Genomic DNA, 20,748 nt, shown 5'->3' with positions numbered 1-20,748 from the left:
GGCAGCCCTCATCTCCCGGGTGAACTCCCTCAGGCAGGGTACAGCTGTCACTGTCACCTTCGCCCAGGTCGCCGTGTCCACCTCCTCATCTGGATGCCCAGGCCCTTGGGGAACCCTTGGACTCTTTTTTGCTGCAGCAATCAGACGGCCTCTTGGGCCCTGTTGCCCTAGCTCTGTTGTGCCACCCCCAGGCCGTTCCACCCCTGAGCTTCACCTGCCAAGCTTCCTCCCCCGACCCAGGGCCTGAGGCTCCCGGGCAGAGGCAAAAGGGGTGGCCGTGTCTCCGGAGGCCTGCGTGGACCTGCCATCCAGCAGATGTCGCGCCCACCTCGGGACCCCCAGGCCCCGTGCTCGCCCCCGACCTCCCTGGGGACAGCACCGTGGGTGGCCGGTGTCCTCCGCAGACCACACCAGGGTGGCCTTGGCCCCTCGTCCCCCAGGACGCACACGGCTGGAACCGCTCAGGGACAGGCAGGTGGCCGCAGGATGGCCTCCAGGGTCCAGGGCCCTCGGATTCTCAGGGGACCAGCAGCTCCCGGTGGGTGCGGGTTCCCAGCGCTGTGCCCCCACCGCCTACAGGAGGCTCCTGGCCTGGCGGGGCCACTCACCTCTGATCCCAGCAGGAGGGGCTGGGATTCAGGTGCAGGCTACCCAGGGATTGGGCTCAGCCTCTTGCATGGGGCGATGCAGGGATCCGAGGGGATCAGCAGTCTGGAGGTGCAGCCGACCAGGCTGAGGCCACAGGGATGGCTCGGTATTGGGCTGCTGGGGGCCCTGGGGATGAGCAGACTCATCAACCCTTTGTCTTCGAGGCTCCTGGGTGCTCCGGCCTCTTCCTCCTCAGAGGCCACTGTGGTTTCCATGGGAACCAAGTTCCAAGTTATTTTACAGAGCCTCATGAAGATGAGTACAGGCATCTTGCTTGTTTATTGGGGTTCTTCTGTGACTCAGGGAGGGGCCTCATCAGGGACCAAGGCTGTCTTGGAGAGTGAGGCCTCATTCTGAGAGGCCAGGCATCACTTGTGTCTCCAGGCTCCAGGCCCAGGGCTGAGGTGGGCAGGGGGAATGGAGGCTGGGGTGAGGAGGTGCAAAGACCCTGGGGCAGCCACTGCCACCACCATGCCAGTGCACTCCCTGTGTAGTGAGAGACTCTCAAAGGGTGGGGCAGGCTTTTTCTTTTTTTGAGAGAGAGTCTCACTATGTAGTACAGGCTGGGCTTGAACTCCTGGCGATCCTCCTGCCTCAGCCTCCTGAGTGCTGGAATTACAAGTATGTGCTGCTATGCTTGGCAGCAGATATTAAATAAAATTTGTAAGAGGCCGCTGATTCTCCCACTGTCTGTAAGTGGCTGAGTTCCTGTCCCACCACAGTGACTGTGTTAGTCATGGTAGAAGCAAATGAACCTAACTGATTAACCAGTGCAGCCATAACCAGCCAGTTGTCCCTGTACAGGGGCTCTCATTTTCTATAAAAGCTGCCTGTTGGCCAGAATTTTCCAACCTACAGTACTTGGGTTCTGAAAGCTGTGCGATTTGTGAATCATTTCGTGTTCCTGCTGTTGCTTGCATGTGCGTGCATGTGTGCGTGCGTGCGTGTGTTTCCTGTGGTGCTGGTGATGGCACTCAGGGCTTTGCACACGCTGGGCAATCACTGCTCATTGAGCTGCACCCCAACCTCATTATGTTTTAGTTGCTGGCATAAACTATGAAAATGTGCTTTTCCTTTTAATGTCAGCACCCCATGACATCACCCCGAGTGTGGCCCTGTGTTCCCCGGGCCTGTGCCCCACGGCGCCTCTATTGCCCTGCACTCTGTCCCTTACTCTCCAGGGAGCCCCAGGGAAGCCGGCGCCTCCTCCCATCTGGGCAGACACCAGATCTGACAGCAGCGATTTCTTCATCCTCAGCTCAGGTCCCGCATGCTCCGGTCCAGCGCTGTCACCTGCCAGGTAGGTCCCCCCGGCACAGGGAGCCCCCTGCGCTGTCATCTTCTTCCCTGTGACAGGAGATCCAGGGCCCCAGGAGTGAGACACGCAAGGATAATGGCAGATGTGGTGCCAGGTCTGAGAAATCGGGGAGATGCTTTTCCCATCCCCAAGGCCTGGCCTGGCTCTTGGAGTCAGGGGTCTCATCCGGCAGGGGACTGAGAGGTGCCCCCATGCTTGGAGAATGCTTTAGGGGGGATTATACAGAGCCTTTTGGGTCACAAATACAGAAAACAAGTTAACTACGTTTGATCATGTTAGTGAGGGGTGAGTCCATTAGTTTATGTTTCCATAAAGTCCAGAACTGCATAGGCTTCAGGCATGGCTGGTTCCTGGGCACTTCACTCATTTATTTAGCTAAAGGATCAGCATAGACTCCCATTGGGTCCTTGCCCCACCTCTGCACCAATCACTTTGAGTAGGCAGGGAATGAGTTCTCTGATTGGCCAGGATCTGGCGGAGGGGGATTGGGTGAGCCTCACAGAAGTTGTGGGAATTCACCCATTCATCAGCCCAGAGTTCAACACCGTGGAGTTCATTCACTCATTCATCACTCACTCACTGTTTCCGTGCAGTGATGAGGTAGAGCTGCCCGGCCTCCCGGGACGACATCCTGGGAGACCGCCCGGTCTGCCACGGAGAGGCTGGGTTCTCACCGAGCTGTAGGATCTGGGCAGAATTCCTGGCCAGGAGACGGTGGAAGCGGGGCGTGGGGAAATGGAAGAAGCATTTCCGGGGGCTGTGGCCGAGGCCCCTGACTGAGGACCGGAAGCGGAGGGAGCAGGAGGCTGGCGGGCAGGACCAAGCCCTGCGCGTGGGGGACTCGTGGCAGGAGTGTGGCCAGAGAGCAGCGGGCTGTGGGGCCACTGAGGCCGGAGCTGGAAGCTGCTCTGCAGTGTGGGTGCTGGGTGGCCCTGGGGAAGCAGAACACCCTCTCTGAGCCGCACTTTCTCACTTGTGAGGTACCCCGTGTTGTGTTGAGTTAGGCGCGCAGGGCGCTCAGCAGTGGTCCTGACGCACTGTTGGGCTCTCAGTGACCGTTAACAGTGTTATTCCTCTTCCTCAATTTTGTTTTTTTTTTTAGCTATTGAGAATTGAACCCAGGATTTTCACGTTGAGCTACATCCCCACTTTTTATTTTTTAAAAATTTTAGACAGGATCTTGCTAAGTCGCTAAATTGCCAAGGTTGAGCTCGAACACGAGAGCCCTGCCTCAGTCACCCTCAGCGCTGGGAGTACAGATTTGGGCCGCAGCGCCTGGCTCAGTTTCTCCATACTGCGCAAGCGGAAGCGCTAGGAATTTGCTGGATCAGTGCGCCCTCTGGTGGGCGCAGGGGACAGTGCGGGGACCAAAAGTGGAACCAGAGGGTTTACGTTGTAGAGCTCTCGCTCCTCCTCCTCCTCCCTCGCTTTTCCTCCTTTCTGTTTCTTCCTTACCCCACATTTTCCAGGACCTACTCCTGGGACCCTAGCGATAAATTAGCCCACGCCCTGCCTCCTAGAATTCACAGCACAGTGGGGAGACCCAGCAACCCCGCCCGTGCCAGAGACCCCTGCACTTAGGTTCCAGTTTCCTGCCCAGTGTACGACGCAGGCCTGAGAAATCAAACTAAAAGGCAGAACGAGGAGAGAAAGCGGGGAGCCAGGGTGATCAATGCTGGTGCAACCGACAAAGGTGCTGGTCCAGGCCACTGGTTTTTATTGGTAATCAATTGGGGTAAAGGCAAGCTATGTTCGAGGGCAGAACTGCGTGCAAGATCACACAACTGTGCAGTCTCTATGGAAACTAATGTAAGCAAGGCACATAAAAGACAAGACAAAGCGTTCTCGAATTAGGAACAGAATAGACCAAATATATGGTTGTAATTAGAACACTGTCCTTCTAGTGAGAAGGTTTTACTTGTGGGAAATGGAATTTGGGTGCGAGTTACTCTGACCTCAGCACGTAGACATCATAGGCTGGACTCACTTCTATAACCAATTGTGGCGTTCACTCTTCACAGCCTGAACTGCTTACAGCCTCCTTTGGGCACCATCAATATTTAGGCATAAATCAATATTACGGTAACCTGCACTCTGGGGAGAGCTTGACTTCCAAGCAGGGTGCTTCAAGCTGGAAAGAGGCTGACATTTGGTGGGCAGGGGTGCAGTATGCAGGGCCCATGGGCTGTGGGGAGGACCCCCCATGGCACTGGGGAGCCACAGTGAGGGTTTGAGTAGGGGGGAGGTGGAGTCCAGTTAGGGATGTGTGGGTTGGGCCCCAGTGGGCTGCGTGGGCTTAGGTGGGCGCCCCTCCAGGGGCTGTGGAGGAGGAGGGAGAGCAAGTCTGGTGCCGTCCGTCTGGAGGCCCCACAGCCCTCGGGACCTGGCCCTCGCCTGGGTGCTGGTGCTCCCAGGCTCCAGAGCGAATCCCAGAGCCCAGATTGGCCCTGATGGCTGAGCCTGCAGCCTGAGGCTGAGGTCAGTCCCGGGACCCCTCATTTCACTGTGCCCACGCCCCTGTCCTCACAGAGACGTGACTGGACCCATGAGGCCGGATGTTTTGCAAAGAACAAGGACGATGGTGCCAGAGACGTAAAAATGCAACAGCCCATAGGGCAAGTTCACCGTGACCACTCAGTGGTCCAAGGTCATCCATCATGAGAGGAAATACATTTAAACGTTTTTTAAGGAATTTTTTCTGTTTTGGTTTTTTGAAACAGGGTCTCACTACGTAGTTCAGACTGACCTGGAACTCACTATGTAGCCCAGGCTGGTCTCCAACTCAGAGCAATCCTCCTGCCTCAGCCTCCTGAGTGCTGGGATCACAGGCATGCGCCACCATGCCCAGCTTTAAGGAATTTTTGTTAGCACATGTTCGCAGCACGCGACCACATTCTTGTGGGGAGTTGGTCCAGGTACACAGCATATTGTACTTTTTTGTGTCCCCTTCCCTCTTCTGATTCCTGTCACTGTGGAGTCAGAAGATCTCAGTGGTCTGCTATCAGACTCAGCTCAGAACCGGGCACAGGGACCCAGTGCCGAGAGTACAAGCAGCAATGACCAGTGTTCACCTCTTAGACAACGCTCTGATTGTTTTAACAAAGGCCAGGTGCTCTTGCCATTCAGACTTTACAGATGGGTAAACTGAGGCTCAGGGGCAGCTGCTTTGCCCAGGGTTGCACGGTGCTGGAATCTGATGCCAGGCATCCCGTGATTGGGCATCCTGAGCCTGTCCCTGGATGGAGCCCGCCTGCTGTGCCTGCCCAGCCCAGGCCAGAGGACACAGGTTGTAGGGGAGCTGGCCGGGCGTGGGAGTAAAGATGTCTCTTCCCCACTCAGGCTGAGGCGGAAGAACCAGCCAGAAAGACAATAACATGCCAGGCGTTTTTGTTTTTGTGTTTGTTTTTCCCCTAGTGCTGGGGCTTGGAATCAAGGCCTTCACACTGAGCTCTACCCTCAGCTCTCTTTGTTCTTCAATTTGAGACAGCATCTTGCTAAATTGCTAAGTTGCCCAGGCTGAGCTTGAACTTGCAATCCTTCTGCCTCAGCCTCCCAGAGTGATGGGATGACAGGTGTGTGAAGCCCACACATAAGGTGGAAGCCACCTGCTGGGAAGGCAGAGCCCCCCTCACTGGCTGAGGCTGGGGCTGGGGAAGGGTTGGCTTCATCCCCAGCACCGTGAATCAGAAAAAAAAGTGCCGCTCCTGAGGCCCAGGGAAAGGTTTTCCTGGTGTCAGCTACGCTGGGTTAGTTCCTTCCTTCCCCGGGCCACCGTCCAGAGGATCTGTTTATAGACCAGTTTAGGAGTTTATGTGGTCCCCTGGGACTTGCTGGGCTTTGAAGGGGACCAGCAAGGGCTCCCTAGTCCTTGTCTCGAAACAGACCCGCTCTGGTGCCTGTGGATTTCCCATCTCTGCTGCCTCCTCCCACGGGGCGACCTGACCCATGGGGACGTTAACCCCTGCTCCCTGACACCTCCTTCCTGTCCTCAGACTCCTCAGTGCTGTCTTCCCTGCTCCAGGGCGACCTCTCGTACCTTCTTCTGGGCTCGGGCTCGTGTCACACAGCGTGTGTGGAATGCTCATTTCCGCTTTTATTTTTATTTTTAAGTTTTTTTGGTACTGGGGATCGAACTCAGGTCCTTGCCCTTGCGAGGCAGGCCACTGAACCGCTGAGCTAAATCCCAGGCCCTCCGCTTTTAATTTAGAAATAGTCAAGCCGGGCGTGGTGGTGCACACCTGTAATCCCAGCACTCGGGAGGCTGAGGCAGGAGGATCGCTGTGAGTTTGAGACCAGCCTGAGCTACGTAGTGAGTTCCAGGTCATTCTCAGCTACATAGTGAGAACCTATCTCAAAACCCTCCCCCCAAAAAATAGCCACTAAAAGTTACAAAATAATACATAAATATTGGAACAAGTGAAACAATAGAAACTGAGGAAAAACATCTATGTTCTGTCTAATTCTTCCTCTTGCCCCTACATGGTAACACAGTGTGACACTGGAGCACAGCCTTAGGATACTTTTCCCTTAAGCTTTGCAAATATAAATGAGCACTGGTGGCATTTAGTCATGTTTCATCCATTTTTTTTTTTTTAATTTTAAAGTTTTTGTTTTTGAGACAGGATCTCACTATGTAGCCCAAGCTGGCCTTGAACTCAGTATTCGTCCTGCCTCAGCCTCCTGAGGGCCATGATTATAGTCGTGCATCACAATGCCCGGGTCTTGTATCATTAATTTAAAAGGCGCAGTCCTACAGCACAGTGTTTAAGAGCTCAGACGCTGGGGTGCATCCGCTCCGGTTTCAACCGCAGCTCTGTCCATCCTGGCTGTGTGACCTTGGACAGGTTAGCTAGGCTCTCTGGGACTCAGTTTCCCTGCCTGTAAAGTGAGAATGACACAGTGGTTGTGTCTGGAGGCCTTCGGTGAGCACAGGGGGAATCTCGGGGTGGCCTGGCTCCTCTCTCTGGGCCCTGGCTTGAATCACCCGGGATCTGGCCACCTTCACACGCAGGCAGCTGAGCGGGGTGTTGGGGTGCGGAGAGGGGACACCCTGGATTCTGTGCTCGGAGCACAGAATTTTCCAGAAGTGGTTTTTCCTCAGTGCCTGCAGAGTCTTCCGTTGTCACCAGACCGTCCCCATAAAACACAGCCCCTCAGTCTCCTGCTCCTCTTTTTCTTTTTCTTCCTTTCTTCCTAAAATCTGTCCGTCCTACCATATTTTACTGACATTCACAATTTTCCATTATGTAACTTCAACAAGCTTTTTGTTTTCTTTTGCTGATAGCGGAATAGAAGCCGTCCATGTTTACTGAGGTAGAACACAGTGAGTTTGTATGGGGTTCAAATCATACTTCATGGTCTGTCTCATGGGTGGAGTCACCCTGCTTGCATTTTCCTCCAGGAACTTAGCCACCGTACCACGGGACCTGGCTCACCGTTTTTTTGGTACCAGGAATCGAACCCCGGACCTTGAGCTTGTGAGGCGGGTGGCAGTGCCACTGAGCTATGTCCCTGGCCCCCACCTCACTTTTAGGGAATTGACCCCAGGACCTTTGCACTGAACTACACCCCTGGAAGTGGTGGTGACCTAAGCAGCATGTGAGGGCCTTTTCTATCCAGTTCAGTGTCTGGCACAGAATGCGTCCTGGCAGGAATGGTGAGCGTCCCCTTCGGAGTTCTTCTTTTCTTCCTGAGTACAGGGGTGGAGTATAACTCAGGGGTAGAGCATTTGCCCAGCATGTGTTAGGCTCTGGGCACCACACCCAGCACAAAAAAAGAAAAAGAAAGAGAAAAAGATTTACTGAGAAGCTTGCTATGATGCTTCTTTTATGATACAATTTTTATTTGCATTTAGCAGTCTTTATTATTGCCTTTTTTCTGGAGACAGGATCCTGCTATGTAGTTCAGGTGCTAGACTTGAATACACTATGTAGTATGGGCTGGTCTCAAATTTAAAGGGATCCTCCTGCCTCAGCCTCCTAAATGCTGGGATTACATGCATGTACTACTGCACCCTGCTAGTAGATTCTTTTTCTTATGTGCCTTGATTCTGACTCAGCATGGTGAAAGGACACGGTGGGAATGGCCTCTTTCAGTCCCACAATGTCTGGGGCCTCTGCTAGAATGACCCCACTGGCCAGGCTCTAGAATCATCTGGAAGCTTCCTCTGGTACCTGGTCTGGAGGGTGGGATTTTGCCGCATCTGTGGGTTTAGACACCTACCAGGGGTCTCCAGTGTGTGCTGAGCTCCCTCCCAGCATGGCAGCCCGGGTCCAAGCAGTGATTGTTCTAAAAGAACCAGGCAAAACCATTTTATAAACAACCTGTGTTGTTGTGGTACTGGGGATCAAACCCAAGGCCTTTATACTTAGCTACATCCCCAGCCCTTTTAAAAATAGTACTTTGAGACAGAGTATCTCTAAGTCAATAAGTTTCCCAGGTTGGGCTGGCACCTGTGATCCTCCTGCCTCAGCCTCCCCAGTGCTGGGCTTACAGGCGTGTTCTACCACACCCCTCTGAGATTCTCTTTAAATATTTGAAAATTATTGTACTCAAGTATATTTTCTGCTCATCTATAGGTGCCTTGTACAAAGCTGTAGGAGTGTTCTGTGGGACTAGAAATATTTTTTAATACTCTAGACTGAGGGCCGGGGATTTAGCTCAGTGGTTCCGCTGCCTGCCTCTCAAGTGCAAGGTCCTGAATTCGATCCCCATTACCAAAAATTAAAAAAAAAAAAAGACTGAGTTGAGTATATTTGATCCCATTAAAAATGGCATCTTTGTTATTAAAATTCAAGATTATCAAAGGCTTTTGTTTATGTGGGTTATATCTGTCCATATTTACCCTATGAGAGATCTCTCAGCTGAGAGATTAAAAGAATATTTATGGGCCGGGGATTTAGCTCAGCGGTTCGGTGGCCTGCCTTGCAAGTGCAAGGACCCGAGTTCAATCCCCAGTACAAAAAAAAAAATAATAATATTTATGTATTAACTCCTAAAAATAGCAGTAACGTATGTCACATGTTCAAGTCCATGACTTCTTGTGTGTGTCGTTCTGGGGTGAATGTAGGGCCTTCACACTATGCTACATCCCCAGCCCTGTTTTGTGTTTTAAATTTTGAGGAGCAGTAAGAACAGGCGATGGGATGTTCTGTGCCGGGGAGCAGGTGGGGAATAGAAGGTGACCGGGCTGAGGGAATCAGCGCTAAGTGCACACCTGTAACTCTCACACTCTGGGAGGCTGAGGCAGGAGGACCACAATTTCAAGTTCAGCCTGGGCAACTTGGGAGGGGCCCGTGTCTCTTCCTCGCCTTCCAAGGGCACCAGAGCTGTCTTAAGACCTCCTTCACCTTAACAACCTCCTAAATGCCCTCTGTCCAACACTCATCCCTTGGGGGTTTGGGCTGCAATACCCAAATGTGGAGGAACACAGTTCGGTCCCTAGCCCCTCATACACCCGGGCCCCGGACTCCCGCTGCAGTGAGTGTCTCCCACCTTCCTGTCCCAGGGGGAGAAGGAAACTCCCTCCCAGCAGCCCTCAGGGCTGGGTCCCTCATCCTGCATCCTCACCGCTTCCGGATAAGCGGGGTCACCGAGGTACAGAGAGTCCTCGCCGTCACTGGGGAGCATTTACAGCCGCCTTGTGGGAAGCAGAACAAAATTCTCACCCGAAATTAAATATCCCTGAGTTAGGCACATGGCTCAACACAGAATAATCGGACGACCGACTTCCCACCCCAAAGTGTATCCCCAGGGGAGGTGACAGACAGCACACGTCCACGTGGACTTGAGCGCAGATGTCCCTAGCAATAGTTCAACAGCCCAACAGGAAAGAACCCATGTTCTGATCAACCGATGGGTGGATAAAATAAATGTGACACACCCATTGCTATGGTTTCGATTTAAAATGTTCCCTGAGGTGGCAAAAATAAACAAACAAAATAAATAAATAAATAAATAAATAAATAAATAAATAAAGTAAAATGTCCCCTGAAAGAGACTCATGTGTTCAGAGGTGGGCTTTTAGAAGGGAATTGAGTCGTCCTATCCTCATCAATGGATTAATCCCATCGATTAGTTTATAGCTGAACTCACTGTTAGAAGGCAGTTGGGAGAGGTGGGAGGATCATTGTGAGTTTGAGACCAGCCTGGGCTACGTCGTGAGTTCCAGGTCAGTCTCAACTACACAGTGAGACCCTGTCTCAAAAAACAAACAAACAAAAAACCCAAAAAACTAATTGTCATGTGATGAGCATCTTCCTGTACTAGGCCTCTCCGTCCTGCTGTTTCTGCCTTGGAGGCAGCCAACCATGGACTGAACCCTCCAAAATCGTGAGCCCAAATAGATTTCTCCTTTCAGCTGCAGACATCAGGTATTTTGTCCCAACAATGAAAAGGTGACTCTTCCAGCCATCTGATGGGAACAGATGAGTCTCAGAACTGCTGCTGAGTGGATGAAGTTGGTCACAGAAGCCACATGGGGTGTAACGCACTCAGGTGGACGCCTCCGTGGGGACAGGAAGGAGGTTTGTAGGGGCAGAAAATGGAGGGTTGGAAGGTGATGTCTAAATGGGGGCGCAGAGTTTCTTATTTTGGGGTGATGAAAATGTCCAGAAATGGATCTCGGTGATGATCCATGGAGAATCATAGTCAAATTGAAACTGTTCACTTTCAATGGGTGAATTATGTGGCATCTGAGTCTTGATCTTTGCAAGAACAACACCCGTGTCATCCACGCCAGTCAGGGAACAACGCCAGCTGTCTGCTTTCTCAGTGGTTGTTTTCCAGTCGTTCAGGGTTGTACATAACTCAGGCGCTGAGCACGGGTCACATACGTACGCAGACCCCGAGGGAATTCCTCAGGATCAATTCTCAGAGGCCAAGTGTAGCTGCTGAGGCCACGAATTACGGCTGCCACAGGGCCTCGCCGTGAAGAAGGGGTGCAAACGCCCCTTTGTTTTGCCCGATGACTTTGTATTTTCCAGTGTAAATGAAATCTAACCTTAAATTAGCCTCGCCTGCTTCCTCATGAACTAACTGATGGTGGCCACTGGGAAGGTGGACGTTGCACCTGAGGTTCACATCTGGGTCTGGCATGTCATTTGGAACATTCATTTCTGGAGCAGAAAGGTGAAAGGAGGGGAAAAAAGCAGAGGAAGAAGAGTTTGCGTGTGGCTGTTTCCATGGTAACCATAGAATCAACTCTCTTCCCCTGTAAAAAACAAACGGGGGGGGGCGTGTGTGTGTGAAAGGTGTTTTTGTTCTGTTTATTGATCGATTATTTAGCCAATGCTTACGCGATGGTAAGTTTTCAATGAATACCCTCACGGAGCTGGGGCTGTCAGGGGCAGCGGTGGGAGGGTGGCTTTGGGAGTGGGGGCTCAGTCCCATTTCGCTGCAGAGCGGCCCGTTTTCTAACTGCTCTCCGGGATTAGCCCCTTCGCACCCATTAAAATCCTTTGAGGTTGCACAGAGGAGCAAGCCGAGGCCTTGAGAAGCTCCAGATGTCCCAGAGTTACAGCAGGGGAGTGGGAGGGCTGCTGCCCAGAGCTGAGGTCACGGCTGCAGAGGTAGGAGGCAAATGCACATCCGGGAGCTGCTGCGGCTGGCCAGCGCCCACGTGGTGCCCGGCGGGATCCGCGTCCCATCTCGGCAGGGATCACCACGTGTTCAAGCCACACAAAGTGAAGAGTAGAGAACCACACGGGATGGGGCCGGGGCCTGCGGAGCGAGGTCCGGGCCTCCACGCAGGTCCCCACGCTCCCCAAGACGCAGCCCGCCCCCCAAGCACGCCTGCTGTCCTCTCCTACTGCGAAGGAGGCTGGGCCGGAGTGAGATCCAGACCCAAGGGGGAAGGCAGTGCCTTTGGTTTATGTCCACACAGAGCTTCCCTAGGCCCTGACAGGCCTGTGCGCCCTGGAAGGAGGCCTCTCTTCCCGGAAAGTCCCCGCAGTGTCACCTGCTCTTCCTTGAATCCTGCCCGCCTTGTTAATCCATCAGTGAAGGTGGTGTTTCCCGCTCTCCACGTCCTGCTGCCCAGGCTGTCATTTAAGAGCTGCTCCTCCAGCCAGGTGTGCCTAGCGCTCTGGGAGGCCGAGGCAGGAGGATTGTGAATTCAATCCCAGTTTGAGCAATTTAGAGACTTAGCATAACCACATCCAAACAAACAAGTAGGTTTTGGATATAGCTCAACATGTTAGCCTGGGTTTAGCCTCCTCCCCCAAACAGGGCTACCCATACATACTACTCCAACCCCCACGCCTGCAGACCCCAGCTCCAGTGAGAAGTGTTGGTATGGAGACCGTGACAGGTGGGGTTTATGGTTGGGGGGGCTCAGTCGGTTTGCTCAGGAGCAGGTGGGAGGGGCCTCTGGAGCAGGGTGCGAGCTCAGACTACCTGGCAGCTCAGACTGCCTGGCGTCCCCTGTGGCTCCCAACTCCCAGCCGGCAAGGTGCGCTGGGCGCGGCCCCTCACACCTGCTTGTAGTGTCACAACGGGCGTTCCGGGGACAGAGGGCGGGAGCAGCTGGGCCCGCGGACAGCAAACCTGCTATTCCCCAGGGGATCTGTGGACTGCCCGGGCCAGGGATGGGGAAGACGCTGCGCCTCACCTGCCACAAGAGGGGCCTGGGCTGAACTCCCAGCCTGGAGGGCGCCCGGCCCCCTCCTGCCGGGATCAGGGGTGAGTGGCCCCGCCAGGCCAGGAGCCTCCTGCAGGTGGGGGCGCAGCGCTGGGAACCCGCACCCACCGGGAGCTGCTGGTCCCCTGAGAACCCGAGGGCCCTGGACCCTGGAGGCCATCCTGCGACCACCTGCCTGTACCTGAGCGGTTCTAGTCGTGTGCGTCCTGGGGGACGAGGGGCCAAGGCCGCCCTGGTGTGGTCTGCGGAGGACACCGGCCACCCACGGCGCTGTCCCCAGGGAGGTCGGGGGCGAGCACGGGGCAAGCACGGGGCCTGGGGGTCCCGAGGTGGGCGCGACATCTGCTGGATGGCAGGTCCACGCAGGCCTCCAGAGACACGGTCACCCCTCCTGCCTCTGCCCGGGAGCCTCAGGCCCGGGGTCGGGGGCAGGAGGCCGGGCAGGCGAACCTCAGGGGTGGAGCGGCCTGGGGGCGGCAGAACGGAGCCAGGGGCAACGGGGCGATTCAGAAGTCGGGAAGAGCGGTCGAGGATTCCTCAGGGGGAGCCGGGCCCTGCGATAGTGGAGACCCCGCGGGGCACCCACGTGCGGTGAGGGTCAGGCGCAGTGGGCGATGCCGCAGGCCCCGACAAGGGCTCACTGAGAAAGGACGGCGGTGCGGGAAGCGGTCCGAGAGTCCCTGGCCCAGGAGGCCGGGAGCAGGGCTTCCACCCGGGGCGATGCGGCGGGAAGCGCGGGAGTTTGCTGCCGCGCGAACACGGCTCCCTCCCGTGCCAAGCAGAGCTGATACTCTCGCCAGAACCGGCCACCTGCCTCCAGCAGGGTCGCTGTCCCGTTGGCTTCCCTGTGAGTGAAGTTGGAGAAAGCAAGGCAGCCCTGAAACGAAGGCGCAGAGGCAGGGGCTGCAGCGGGAGGGCGCGTGCGGACTTCCGGGGGTCGCGCTCCTGGCCAGGACGCAAGGCTTTTATCCCGTCCGTCGCCAGGCTCAGACGGAGGCAGGGGCGCCCCAGATCCTTGGAGAGGTCACCAGGCGCCAGAAAGGAACGAATCAGGAAAGACCCTACCCCGTCTTCCGGTTCTCTCAGGTCTGGTCCCACCGAAGCCTGGTTCGCTCACTGCAGGCTCCGCCCGGCGCATAGGACGCCCCGCCCACGTCCCGGGAACCGGAGCTCCGCGCGCACCCCAAGAGCTGCAGTGTCCTGCAAGACCACCAGGGGGAGCTCCAAGACCGAGTTGCAAACCCCACGGGCCAAGGCGCTTCCCGCCGTCGGGTGCCCTGGGCGCTCAGGTTTAAAGCTCTAAACTCCGCCCGCTGAAGACACTTTCTCCTTGGGCAGCGGTTCTCCCGTTAGGCCCGAAACATCTCTGTAGGCCCTGGTGGCTCCTCCCTTCCCTCCCCCTGCTTCTTGGCCATCTTGACATGAGCAGCTTTCCTCGGCCAGGTTTTTCCACCATGCGGTTTCCACCTTGGAGCCAGTTGACAATGAACCGAATCCTCTGAAACCCTAACCCCAAAACAAACCCCCCCTAAAAAAAAAAAAAAAAAGAAAAAAAAGAAAAAAAAAAACACCCAAAAAACAAACCTCTCCTGTATGTATGTATTTATTTATTTTGTTGCTTTTTGAGACAGGGTCTCACTATGTAGTTGAGACTGACCTGCAACTCACTATGCAGCCCAGGCTGGTGTCAAACTCACAGCGATGTTCCTGCCTCAGCCTCCCGAGGTCTGGGATTACAGGCTTGCGCCACCAGGCCCGGCTCAAACCTCTCCTTTATATTGCAGGTGTCAGGGTATTTTGTTCCAGCGACAGGAACCCTGACTCATAGTGTGTGTGTGTCAATGTCTCAGGGTGTACACAGGAGTGTGTGTGTGTGTGTGTGTGTGTGTGTGTAGGAGTAGGTGCGTACGCCTTCACACTCTGGGTGTAGATATGGTTGTGTGTTCGTGCACAGGCTCCCATATGTGTGTGTCTGGGTTTATGAGTGTTGCAATATGGTGTTAAAGTGTGGGTCAAAGCTGCACATGATGTAGTGGTCAGTAATTCCAGCATGCTGGGAGGCTGAGGCAGGAGGATCACAAGTGGAAATCCAGCCTGGTGCCAGGCACATGACTTTTTTTTTTTTTTTGACAGAGGGGATCAAACTCAGGTCCTTGCACTTGAGAGGCAGGCGGCAGAACCATTGAGCTAAATCCCCAGCCTTCAGCCTGGGAAATGTACCAACTTATCCAGACAATGCCTTAGAAAAAAAAGGTTGAGGATATAGCTCAGTGTGAAAGTCCTGGGTTCATTTTCTGTAATACACACTCATACACCCACACACTCATAGCAAGTTACCAACAAAACCAAATGGGTTAATAATTTGTGAGTCTGTGAGGTGCTCCTATGTGCCGGGATGTGTCTGTGACTGTTTTGTCTGTGACTACGAACATGTGTGTCTGTGTATGCAGCAGTACATGAATCTGTGAGCCCATGTATGGGTTGTGCCTCTGTACTGTGTGTGTGTGTGTGTGTGTGTGTGTGTGTGTGCGCCCGCGCGTGTGTGTTCTCCCATGGTGAACAGTTTCAGAATTAACAAGGGTGGGCAGTAGGAGTGCAGTCCACACAGCTATTTGCGTTGGACCTGACCCAACTCCATCACTGAGGGCCCAGCCCTCCCCCAACGCGAGGGCGCTCGAGTCATCCGTGTTCCAGAACCAAGGGCCACAGAGACGCTCAGCCCGCTTTGAGCGGGGTTAATCAGAAAACGACACAGCTCAGGCTCTTCCTTGAGTCCCCGAGGCAGGGGCCCCCCTTTCCTGCTCTCTGAACACCTCCCCAACTGTCATAACCAGGTCTGTTTCTCCCACACCGTCCATCTCGGAGACCCTGTAGTAGCCTAGGCCTCCTCGGTCCATAGGAGGCAGGGTGCCCTTCGCCCGCGCCTGGCACCCAGCGCCTCCTCCGCAGACAGCTCCGGGAAGCGCCCCTGTGTGGCAAGGTTTCACTCAACCGAGCAGGCTGCGGAACCCCGCGCTGGTCCCGCCAGCCCCTGGAAGGGAATTTCAAGGCCCTTGTGCGAGAACAGGGTCTGTTCACAGGGCCGTGGCTGAGCCGGGCCACCCTCTGTGCTAACACCTTGCTTAGTTGAGCACCTGTTTTGTTATTTGTTCTTTTGAGACAAGGTCTCGCTACATAGTCCACATGGGCCTTGAACTCACTGTATAGCCCAGGCTGGCCTTGAATTTATGGTGAGCCTCCTGCCTCAGTCTCCTGAGTGCTGCGCTTACAGGTGTGCGCCACTACACCTGCCAACACCTGTTCTATTTCCTGTAGGTCCAAGGTGTCTGCTTGACCTCTGGAGGGGCTGGAGACTGTGTGATCGACCCTTGCACAGGCCCTGGGACCCCCGAGGCTGCTGATGCTTTTGGCGTGTTGTCACACACGCTGGCTGAGAATAAAATGCTGTCCCTTGGAAGCTGGTGCCTGGTGTCCCTGGCTCTGCCCCGTGCTCCTTCCTGTGCTGACTGCAATCCACAGCCACTGTTGGCAGCCTTACTTCCTGAGCCCTTCCTGTGAGTCTCTGGACCTCAGAGCGGCCTTGGGGACCCCCCACACTCCACTGGCCAACCCCCCTCCGCTAAGGGGCAGAGCTGGGGTTCAGAGCCTTCGGGGTGAGGGAGGGAATGGGCCCCAGGCCTTCTCAGACTTTCACAGCTTAGTTTTTTATAGAAAATGTGCTTTCCCTGTGGCCAGAAGCCTGCTCTCTAGGGTCCCCCAGAAATGATGTCGTTAAAAAATCTCACACACAGAAACAAAGAAATGAACCAAAAACAAAAAAAAACCCTTCGAGAGGATCGCAAGGTCGAGCTCTTCCTGGACGACTTAGCGAGCATCTCAGAAAAGAAAAGAAAAGAAAAGGCTGGGGATGTAGCTCAGAGAGAAGGCCCTGGCTGCTTTTGATTTTTCGTTAAAAAAATGAAGAACAGAAAAGGACGCGGGGCCTCTGGATTTCCGGCCCAGTTGCTCCCCTGGAACTCGATCCCTGGCTCCGGATCTGGACAGCTGCGCGGGTCAGAGGGGGCTGGGGCCATGGAACCCGAGCTCCGCCCGCCCTCTTCCGCCTCCTCGGGATCCCTGGAGGGGGTCTTTGATTTCCAGGAAGGGAGCGGGGGAGCGGGGCAGGGCTGCCAAGTTTGTGCTCTCCAAGCATCAGGGTTCATCTTCCATTGCGGTTCTGTGTGAAGAAAATGGACGCAGCAGGCAGGACGTCCTTCCAGCAGCGTCGTAATAATTTCAGACAAGTCGAGAAGTTAAACCAGTCTGAGTGACACGGAAATCTGCAGGGCACCGCTCACCAGCCCGTCCAGGCTTCTCAATGGGAAACAGCCTTGATCTCCATCCTTGGGGAAACAGCTATTTCACCGTGGCGACGGCTGTCACGTGTTCCTGGCTGGGATCTGTGTGAGAAACACACTTTACTGTGTGATCTGCAGACCCCCCACCCCATAATAGAAAATAAGGCTGCATAAAACAATATCTTACTGACTCGGGCGTGGTGGCGCACCCCTGTAATCCCAGCACTTGGGAGGCTGAGGCCGGAGGATCACTGTGAGTTTGAGACCAGCCTGGGCTGCATAGTGAGTTCCAGGTCAGTCAACCTCCCCCCACCCCAAAACCAAACCAAAAAGCAAAAACAAAAACAAGACAAAACAATATATTACCACACAAGATGAACAGAGATATTTTGTATTCTGTTGTTTCTGTAGGAAAAATGGTGGAAGACCTTGCAATGTATCAAAAGGATGGCTGATGTCTGTGCAGAAAAGGGAGTGGCCAGGACGTCCTACTGGCTTTGCTGATTTTTTTTTTTTCGGTTTTTTTGAGACAGGGTCTCACTATGTACTTGAGACTGACCTGGAACTCACTATGTAGCCCAGGGTGGTCTCAAACTCACAGCAATCCTCCTGCCTCAGCCTCCCGAGTGCTGGGATTACAGGCGTGTGCCACCACGCCCAGCAATGGCTTTGCTGATTTTATGGGGTGTCCAAGTCTGACCTGTTTGTACCTCTGTAAGTTGCAGATAGCAGTGAAAGCAATGCACACTGAGCCAAGCATACTGGTGCATGCCTGTAATTCCAGCCCTCCAGAGGCTGAGGCAGGAGGATCACCATGAGTTCAAGGTCAGCCTGGGCTACATAGCAAGACTCTGTCTCAAAAAACCCAATAAACTAAAATAAAGGCAGTGCCCATAATCTCTTTTCAGAGGTGTAAGTGAATTTTGCCTTGTGAGGGTTAAGTGATTTGTTTCTCCCACTGGGGGAAAAGCCAGTTTTCTCTACATCAGGGAAATTCATTCCAGCCTTCCCAATGGCCTGTGTTTGTATCAGCTCTTTGGATCTTTTCTTTGAAATGGCTGTACAGTCTTGCTGAGTTATCTGACCAGTTAAAAAAAAACATTTGCCCCTTGTCCATCTTCTACTTGTATGAGGGTCACGGTTTTACCCTATAAAAAAGAGTAACAAGGTTCTCCATGCAAAATGAAATGGCAAGGGGTTTATAGTTTTCCTCCTTTCAGTGTTTTCTCACTTCTTCATAAGATGCCACTGCCTCCCACCAGTGCCAGGCTGGGCCCCACACCCTGAGGCAGGGAGAGGAAATGTGAGGGGGAGACTAGACCTTTCTGGGGGTCAGTATTTACAGACACACAACCTGTCCTCCAACACACACATCAGAGATCTGAGTATGATCTGTCTGGGTACATTTATAATCCCAGCACTCTGGAGGCTGAGGCAGGAGGATCACAAGTTGGAGTCCAGCCTGGGGACTTGAGAAAATTAGTGACACTGTATCAAACATTAAAAAAAAAAAAAAAAAAAAAAAAAAACCCAACATGCAGGAGGCTGAGGCAGAAGAATCGCTATGAGTTTGAAGCTGCCCTGGGCTACACAGTGAGTTTAAGGCCAGCCTGAGCTATAATACAATGAGACCCTGTCTCAAAAAATAAATAAATAAATAAAGAAAGAAAGAAAGAAAGAAAGAAAGAAAGAAAGCAAGCAAGCAAGAAAGAAAAGCGTACAGGGAATGTAGCTAGATCAGTGAGAAGACCACAGTACTTAAAACAAAAACAAAAACCAAAAAGCAGAGCATCATAGAAACCCAAAGGCTAACCAGAAAGAGAATGGAAAGGCAATCCTAGATTCAAGCAGGAAGAGGGATGAGAGAGTTGGGGCTGTAGGGATGTGTCACTATGGAAACCACAGTGCGAACCTGTGTCATAGAAACCACGGCACCCTGTGTTGTCATGGAAACTACAATGAGGATTCCTACTAAGGATGCTTCAAAACTATTTTTAAATCTGCTAGGATATGGAGTGGCTCTTAATGGAGGAACAAGCAGGCAGCTGACTCCACTTACAACAAACCTATAAGTGGAAGGGTACATTAATAAATAGTATTTAAAATATAAACAAAATTTAAAATTTTTCTCTCTTAAATATTTATTTGGAATATTTTGGAGTGCATCATATTTAGGTATATATACACACCATAGATTCATATCCATTAATTTTAAATATTTTTATAGTATTCAAAACAGTCACAGAGAATTTAGGGCCCTGTTGTAAAACCTCTGCATAGGCTGGGCATGTATCACACACCTGTAATCCCAGCACACAGGAGGCTGAGACAGGAGGATCGCTGCAAGTTCAAGGTCAGCCTGGGCTACACAGTGAGGCCTTGTCTCAGAGAAAAAGAACCAAACCCAACCAACCAACCAGCCAAACAAACAAAAAACCCATTGCATGGTGATATAGTGCCGTTCTTTAATTAAAGTCACAGAGCTTCAATTATATAAAGTACATGAGAGATTGTAAAGCTCTACTGTAACCAGAGGGCAGTTTCTTGTTTTTGTTTGTGGCAGTACTGGTGACTGAACTGAAAGCCTAGGCTAGGCAAACACTCTTATCATTAGGCTACATCCACAGCCCATTTTATTTTATTTATTTATTTGTTTGTTATTTGGTACTGGGGATCAAACTCGGGACTTGCGCTTGAGAGGTAGGCAGCAGAACCCCTGAGCTAATCCCCAGCCCCGCAGCCTGTTTTATTTTGAGACAGGGCCTGGCTAAGTTACTCAGGCTGGCTGCAAAGTTGGTGATCTTCCTGTCTCAGCCTCCCTTTCAGCTAGGATAACAAGTGTGCACCACAGTGCCAGCTCAGGGTCTGTCTTTACTGGAATGTGAATTGTTCAGATACTGACAATTCAAAGGATGTCTGTTTTTGGCACAAGATATAACAAGGACTCACACAATCACACAGATATTGGTCATGCCCATGTTCTTTTGTTTTTTGTTTTTGGTACCAGGGATCGAACGTGGGACCCATGTTTATATTTAGGGATGGTAGAGATCACAGGGGAATAGGGTTTTGCCTATTTGGCCTTCCAAAGGCCAATTCCAAATCTGAATGCGTAGAACAGATTGTGGTTGAATAGGAAGAGAAATTCTGTTCTTCATTAGCATTTTTAAATGTATGAGGTCCCCGAATCTTCAAAACTGCTAGATCAAGAAGATTTTAACGGGGTGGGGATTTAGCTCAGGGGTTCCACCACCTGCCTCACAAGTGCAAGGTCCCAAGTTTGATCCCCGGTACCAAAAAAAAAAAAAAAAAGAAGAAGAAGATTTTTATGAGTATTTCCATTGTGGAGAAAAAGGAGTGCAAATTGTTTGTCTAAGATCACAGAACTAGGAAGCGTATTGCTAGGTGTTATCAGTGAGGGGCCTGGCAGCTCAAACCGAGTCATCCAATTAATAAACTATTAAACTATTAACCTAAATTTAATAAGCTAATAAAAAAGTTTACTGTGGGGCAGCAAGCTGAGGAACCGAGGAAAGGCAAGGTACGATCTTCAGGATGAGGATGGACAGAGGAAATAAAAATTTCTAGAGATTTCCAGGAATTTCTAGAAATTTCCGTGAGTGTCTAGCACTCAGGAGTCGCGGCTCAGAAATGCTGCCTGATAAGAGCTGTGGTTTTGTTTTTTGGTACCGGGGATCGAACTCGAGAACTTGGGCTTGCTAGGTAGGCAGTGGAACCACTGAGCTAAAGCCCCAGTCCAAGAACAGTGGCTGAGAAGAGGGGATGAGAGTGATGGCCGGTTGGAG

This window comes from Fukomys damarensis, unplaced genomic scaffold, assembly GCF_012274545.1.
Source record: "Fukomys damarensis isolate Sample0158 unplaced genomic scaffold, DMR_v1.0_HiC HiC_scaffold_19, whole genome shotgun sequence".
Lineage (NCBI taxonomy): Eukaryota > Metazoa > Chordata > Mammalia > Rodentia > Bathyergidae > Fukomys > Fukomys damarensis.
The sequence above is the reverse complement of the archived record's forward strand: the minus strand, read 5'-3'. Positions refer to the sequence as shown.